At 37.0% G+C, this 6,369-nt stretch overlaps 1 pseudogene; it reads left to right on the forward strand.

Moving 5' to 3' along the window:
* The first annotated feature begins 903 nt into the window (after positions 1-903).
* On the forward strand, positions 904-5,783 carry LOC132039508 (protein IQ-DOMAIN 12-like; annotated as a pseudogene).
* The last annotated feature ends 586 nt before the right edge of the window (positions 5,784-6,369 follow it).

Genomic DNA, 6,369 nt, shown 5'->3' on the forward strand with positions numbered 1-6,369 from the left:
ATAAGAGAGGAAAAAATTAAAGACCATCGCGTTCGAAGGGCAATCCGAGCAACAAAAAAAAAACCCTAGCTCTCCAAGCTTGTAAGAATGGTCAAAGATGAAAATAATATCCTCCAAGTCTTGCTTTTATAGGTCCTCAACTTTTCCAAATCAAAACATGACTAAATAGACTCACATTTTTGGAATTTAAGATCTGGCCAGTTTTTGGCGGCTATGGCCAATTTTGCCATTTTCTTCATTTTAGCTCTTTTTTTACTTGTTTTCATTTGGTTTTTTTCTCGATCATTTCTAAATCACATAAACCTGTAAAATGAGGGTGAACCAAAGTAAATGCACTATATTCTCAATTTAATATAGCAAAAATCTAAGATTAAAGAAGAGATAAGTGGATAAAATACCAACTCATTGTATTCTCACTGGGTATAACTGAGAGACATGAATTAGAGGGGAAAAAGAAAGCCGCATGGAACAATACAATATTAGTATTTTCAAGAATCACTGGTTGGATATGATACAAAATCTAGCATGTTGATCCTTTTTTGCCACCCTTTATTTCAACTACTCTAGGTATGTGCCTTAACTTTTCTGGTTACTCATATTATTGATATATGACTCGAAGATTTGAATAGAAATGAGTCTGAAACTCTTCTCTCAGATCTTTCAGAAAACAGATGGTGGCAGGTGTTTGATAAATCAAACTTAAATATTTCTAAAATGGGAAAGAGAAGAAACGGGTTGAGCTTTGTCAAGAGTCTTCTCATTCTGAGACAGAACCAACCGCTGAAAAGGTTGAATTTCAAGATTAATCTGTTGCTTACTTGTGAGTTATCTAAACTGGAAATTATAAAAAAATCTTTGAGAAAGAAAAGAGATGGAAAAGTTTTTTTTTTTTTTTTTTTTAAGATGGAAATATTGCTTTTTGACGTTGAGGAACTGTCCTGCCATAGCAATAGCATCAGCAGCTTAGCAACCATTAACGGAGGCGAAGAAGAGCAGAGGAAATGCTGTCAATGCTGCTGCTGCTCCTGCTATCCGCTTAATGAATGCTCCAACTTAACTCTAACAAGCATCCATTACAATCCAAACTGCTTATCACGCTCACTTCTTAAGCATTTCTCTTCAATTTTTCCATTATCATAGTTTTTTGACTCATACAATTTCATTTAAATGCAGCATGTTGGAAACTTACTTAGTGATTCATCACAAACTTAAAGGGTAATAAGGAAAAATCTGCAGTCATTGCTCTAAGAGTCATGAAGATCTTCATGCACCCAATTATTTATAAGACTAATAAGTTTCAAGATTATTCAAATATTTTGTTGAGAATTTAACTAGTACTTAATCTTGTAACTATTTTAAAGGCCAAAGAGTCATCTTGAAGGTTATTGCAGATCCTTGTTTATAGTAGAGTGCGAGGTAGATTTGGCTATAGCGGGTAAGGCCTGTGATATGTTAAACTAATAGCCTAGTGCTCTACCAACTTAGCTACACACCTAAAAAACAAAAAAAGATAATCTAGTAAATAAGGATAAGTACGGAAAAGTGGCTAGCTCCTTTCTTCTCATCATATTATAGGAGCGCGACTATGTATGAGGCATGTGCACTCTCTTTTTGCCCTTTGGCTGTTAACCATATCAGCTGTAAGGTGGTCTATCACCTCGGTAGGGGAGAGAAGCTTATTCATCCGGGGCAGAACTACAATATTAGGTACGGGTGCAGAGGTACAAGTGGCTTTTGATTAGACCCTATATTTGTATTAGGAATTTCATTAAATACGTATCAATATTTAATTATGAAATTCAATAACTAAAATGAGGTATGGGTTTAGAAGCAAGTTCAGAACCCATAAACTTCATATCCTGGCTTCACCTCTATTTTTGTTACACCTCGAAAAAATTACATGTCGTCGTGTGGTAGATAGACTAACGCAGGGTAAGATGGATATGATGTCCCTAAAAGTAAGAGGGGTACTTAATGATTCTAATTAAGATTCCAAAGACATTCGAGGCAAGAGAAGGAAGTCCGTTGAAGAATGTAAAGTATAAGTTGTGTTTGAAAAGGGTTGCAAAGTACCGAGCTAATGTTGATTTAATAATGTCTTGAGGAAAAGTTATAAAGCTCCTTAGATTGTTAATGCAGTGTTAAAGAAGTGCTAAGAAGGTTCCATAAGGATTGGAGATCAAACGAAACGACGAGATTAACTTTAGAAAAATGGAGTTATACGACCAACATACGGTTCGTATAACTTTATACGGTCCGTATAAGGGTCCATATAACCTTACGTGAAAAGGGATCTCACGATGGTGAAATACAGTCACTTATACGGACCGTATAATATTGTACGGATCGTATAAGGGTCCGTATAACTCCCATCGGGCTGAGTATTTTTCAAGTATAATTATATGTTCCCACTTCTAATTTTTCATTTTTTTTCCAACTTCTCCACTTCTCTCAAGACCTCTAGAAGGTTCCACATATTTCACTAACATAATTTCAAGGGAAATCAAAGATTAAATACCAAAAACTAGTAGAATCAAGTGCAAGAATGCTAACTAGGGTTGATGGAAGCTAGAAATCTCTTTGGGATTGAAGCTAGGGTTTTCTCCAAGTGAAGCATTTCCATCCAAAACCCATTCCTTCACAATCAAAGGTGAGTTTTATGTTCATTTCATGCTATTAAGAATATTGAGTGGTTGAAAGACTTGGATTATAGAAGAAAGTAGAAAATGGGTTACAAATATGAGAATAGTGGTATTCTTGACTAGTAGTTTGACATGAATCATGATTCTTGACATGTTATGAGTATAATCTTGTTATAAATGGTATTAAGAATATTGGAGAAGCATTATATGAGGATGAATGTGGTGTTATATTATGGCTATGGTTATGAATGACTTTGGGAGGGAATTGTGAGAACTGGATAATGCCGAACTTGTTGAAGTTATTGATTATGGTATTATGAATGTTGTTATTGATGTTTAGTAGTTGTTATATTATGTGGAGAAAGTTACAGGAACAAAGGAAGTGCTGCCCAATTTTTATTAGCTTTAGCTTAAGCTTAAGTATGTTTCCGAGTATCTAATCTTAGTACGAATTCTCTTGAATGTAGAATCGTGAACATTGGAGGGAAGCATTTAATTGATAAAGTTAGAGAGACGTAAAGGTATGTAAGGCTAGTCCTTTCTTCTCTAAGGCATGATTCCTACAACATGACTTCCCTTATCTTTCCATGACTCTCTTATATTCCGGAAACTATGAGTCTATGATTATTAAGAGCTTCTCATGAAATAAAGGTTAGAGATGCGTTGTGAATATGACAATGATGATGATGAGTCTAAGTCTAGAGATTCCAGGGCTTATGATATGATATTCTTAGGAAGCTAATGATTCCGTGATGTTATTCATTGTTGCTAGACTCACCTTATAATGCTAGTTCCTTCAAGGTGAGGCATGATGATCATGACTAAACCATAATGGAATTGGGGGTTCTCGACCTTACGTCACCCCGATAGAGTTATAGTTTGTACTTGAGTTCTAATGCATGCTTTATGATAAGTATATGATAATGAGATTACACCGTGCCTATATGGCGGCGGACACCGCGCAAGGCGGGCGCATATACACCATGTCTAGATGGCATGGCGGACACCACTTTAGTGGGCGGCATGAGATGGTTACCCCCGACGCGAGCTAATGATGATCATACCGTACCTATATGATCGGGCAGCTTATATATGCATACTTGATATGATGTTGTTTATGATGTAAGTTAGCATGCATTATTCCGTCTTAAATGACATTCGATTCATGTGTTGTTTCCTTACTTGATGTTTCCTTATCTCTTCGATATGTTATTATTGTTCATGCCTTACATACTCAGTACATTGTTCGTACTGACGTCCTTTCTTTTTGGACGCTGTGTTCATGCCCACAGGTAGACAGGGAGGCAGCCCTGATTCTTAGGAGCTTACTCAGCAGATTCACAGGAGCACTCCACTATTCCGGAAGTGCCATTTGTTGATACATTCTTTTGTGTATATATTTGGGCACGACGGGGTCCTGTCCCGACCTTATGTTTCAGTACTCTAGTAGAGGCTCGTAGATACGTATGTGTGGGTAGTAGTTGTCTCATGAATACATCAGTGTATATTTTTGTATATCATTTTTGCAGCCGTGAGGGCTTATATGTGTGTGTGTGTGTGTTTGTGTGTGTGTGTGTGTTGCCTTGGAGTTGTGTCTGTTCAGGTTGGGTATGATGATTAGCATAATGAGTGGTGCTCGGTAGTCAGCTCCGAGTACCCGTCATGGCCCCCAGCCAAGTCGTGACATTTTTGTTGTCCCTCTCCGCTTATTAAACTCTTCTCTTATATAGCTAGGCATTTTTTAAAGAATTTTTGTTGTGTTTATGGCTACTTATAGTTCTCTTCCTTTTTGCTGAAATGAAGTTATGAACTGGTGGCTGATCTCTGCTCTTGTGGAATGTTGTGCAGGCCAAGAAAGCATTAAGTGCTCTAAAGGGTCTTGTGAAACTTCAAGCAGTGATTGTGAGAAAAAGACTCATTGCCAAATTGAAGTGCATGTTGCCACTTCAAAAGTCAGGAGCAAGAGTTTATCAAATTAGACTCCCTACTTTTGAAGATTATCATGACAATAATGACAAGAAACTCATCAATAGCCCAAGGGGAAAGTATAAAACCTAAAGAACAAGGTAAAAGAAATCATTCAGCTTTTCTCTAATTAAGGTTGTAAACATGGTTCAACTATTAAATCTATAAAGAGACCTACTAACGCAACTTATAATGACTTTTATGTCTGGATATTTAAATGGAAATTGGACTTGCTTATCCAAAAGATAAGATTTATCTAGTGTTTGCAGTTTGAAAGTTACAATGCCCTCTGCGTTTATATTTGTAATATGGTTCTGGTCGTTGGCAGCTTAAATGCATGAGCAACCGAACATGGGAGTTCAACTTGGCTTCAGAACAAGACCTGAAGCCTTGTGGTCAAGAAGAGAAAAATTCATTGACAAAAGAGAGCATTTGATGAAATACTCATTTTCAGATCAGGTAACTTCATTTACGCTTGCATTATCAATGTATTTGAACATGTTGTAGCAGATAACCTACTTTATTTTCTAGATTAATAATCTCACATTTTATCTATAATATCTTTTTAGATGACCTGATAGTGTAAAATTTCTCACATTGTCAATGTGTATAGCAGTTAAAATGTTTACAGTATATTGCTTCTTTTCAGGAGAGACGAAACGATCAAACTTTACAAGAACTACTAACCAGCAAGCAAAATAGAGGAAGCTGCAGGTTTAATTAGTTGGCAGAACTCGAGGCACCAAGAAACGCAGGGTTTGTTGAGAAATTAAGATTATTTACAGACTCAAATGTTTCTCTATGCGACATGAATGGAATGACACAACTTCAAGTGAGAAAAATGCATAGAGCAGATTGCATAGAGGACCTACATTCTCCTCCTTCGTTTCCACGAAGATCATTTTCTAATGTAAAACGAAAATCAAACGTTGATCTTAACGAAAATCAAACGTTGATGTTAACTCCTTACCAAGTTCTACAATATTTCCTGCTTACATGGCTGCCAGAGACTCCGCAATGGCTAAAACAAGGTCAATGAGCACACCGAAGCAGCACCTGAGGTTACACAACACATTCAGGTCAAATTCTCCTTATAACCTCAAGATTTCTTCTTGGAGATCGATTAATGGTGAAATGAATGACACTACCAGAAAAAGCAGAATTTCCAGCAGATAGCTCTGAATGTTCAAGGGATTTACCAAGGTTGAAGAACTAATCCTTTTAGATCCCATATATTTGCTATCAAAGCTTATTCTAGATTCAGGACTGCTTTGTTACAGCTTAAGAAAATGTGAGTGACTCGGGCGCAGGAAAAACTGGCTCTTGAAACATCATTGTCGGACATCGTCTTTATACATATATATTGGCAGTGTTCAAGCCATCTTGCTCTCACTCCGACTACTTCAACGATTGCTGCTACTTCCTACCGGTAGAACTACCTGGTGACCCTGTCCACCAAAGATGATTGTCGTACATTATTGACTTGTTTATCCAGTTACTTCCAACAAGGAAGCAGAAATCCCTAGACATGAAACCAATCAGAAAAGGGAGCTACAACTGGAGCTTGAAGCTGCTTGAGTAATCTATCCAAAGTTGATTGGTGAGAGCCAGTGCACATCCTTTATTACTGGTTAAACACATCCAAAGAGTTGCCACAATGTGTATTCACTTTAACCACTCTTTCCCTCTGCTTGACAGTTTTTATTTGGGTGAAACTGGAAGATACACACCCCTAAGAAGTTTATCACGTTTGTTCCTAGTG

Source organism: Lycium ferocissimum, chromosome 12, assembly GCF_029784015.1.
Source record: "Lycium ferocissimum isolate CSIRO_LF1 chromosome 12, AGI_CSIRO_Lferr_CH_V1, whole genome shotgun sequence".
Lineage (NCBI taxonomy): Eukaryota > Viridiplantae > Streptophyta > Magnoliopsida > Solanales > Solanaceae > Lycium > Lycium ferocissimum.